Source organism: Solanum pennellii, chromosome 1, assembly GCF_001406875.1.
Source record: "Solanum pennellii chromosome 1, SPENNV200".
Classification (NCBI taxonomy): Eukaryota; Viridiplantae; Streptophyta; class Magnoliopsida; order Solanales; family Solanaceae; genus Solanum; species Solanum pennellii.
In genome coordinates, this window is record NC_028637.1 from 5,163,551 (window position 1) to 5,165,269 (window position 1,719).

Below are 1,719 nucleotides of genomic sequence, written 5' to 3' on the forward strand. Positions count from 1 at the left end.
CCTGCACGGACGATCTCCACGTGCCCAACTTATACTCAATCTCATGTTAATGTATGTATACAATATTGTTTCAATATAAGGGGATAATGATGCATCTCACTCAATCAATATCAACAAATACATAACCACCTCAATTATCACAACTATACGGGTGTAATAAAGAAAACACAATCACACAAAATTTCAAGTCAATAGTATATCAGCTAATGCACATATGCTTTGGAAATTCTCAAATTACAATCCACATTATATAGTAGTAACTTTCCGTTTTATAACACCGGTACTCGTACCAATGCCCGTCACACCATTGTTACGAGACCCCCATCTTTCGCCCTTACCCCTTGTCTATTTCCATTTTTTTTTCTTTAATTAGGAAAATGTCCTTCAACAAGTCTAAAAGTCTTAACATACCTCAAGTCCGAGCTCGTGTCACGAATCCTCAAGATAGTTCCTTCCCTTTTCGCAAAGTTTCAGAATGTTCACGATCTACCAATGATGCAATATACGTAAGTAAGCGAGTTTGTAGACATTCAAATTCTTATATGCCTATCATAGACCCTAAAACTCACTCATATTTCTAACTAAACTTCAAATCTTGATATAGTTTTAATGCCAAAATTATCATACTTGTCAAATTTCAAGCCTAGAGTTAAGCCTCAACTCATCTAAATATCATGAATTTAATGATATTCATCAAGACGATACCACCAAAATTGATTAGCTATACCCATATATATATTAAACTTCAAGGAGTAAATTATATGAAAAATTTAAAATAAAATAAAGTGACCAGGGAACTACAAAGATTCCCACTTATGTGCAGACGTATATGATTGCCAATGATCTTTTCTTTTCTTTTTTTTTTCATTTATTCATAAGTGATTATGCCTAATCATTATTCAATGATTAGGCTTGGTATAATTTATATAAATAATTCCCTCCTTCTATTATAGTTCATGAACGTGATTACCTTTCCAGCTTCTGTGAAAATTAACAATTTCACGTCCTTAAATGATTATCCCCAGAAACTTGATCAATATAATTAATTACTTACTCCATTAATCTTCTTCCCCTATAATCTAATAATACTCAATACAATACCACACGACAGGATACCATATTCATACATTATATTTTCTAATCCAATAACTAATAATTTAATTGGTAATTTTTGAGACAAAAAAAATAATATCTAACTCGAACCACTGATTGCAAAACCAGAAGCATCGCATGAGTATTAAAAAGGTAAAATTTTCCCTTTACTTCACTTTTCATCCATCCTATTTATTCATTCCTAATAACAAACTAAAAATTTATTTACATCCCAGGGACCACATCGAACAACAACAAATCCAGAATTGACTTATCCATTAATTTGTTTCAACCCAAAAATACTTCCAGAAATTCCTACTAATATTAAGATCATCCAATCATATACAAATTTCAAAATATAATTAAGCTCTTAATTGCACTATCTATTCATTATAAAGTTTGCCCATTACCCAATTAATTTCCACGTAAAATACCACCAAATTGAAAACTTCCCCCAACTTCCCTTTTTGATTTTTACGTTCCCACACACATTATTTCAACACCCAGTATCTTAAATCCCATTACAAAGAACTAACGTTGAAAACCTTTACCTGAGTGAAGTCTTCCCGTCTGTAGGTTGATTATCGCCGCTTAGGTAGTTTCTAACCCTTTTTATTTTCTGCCTTT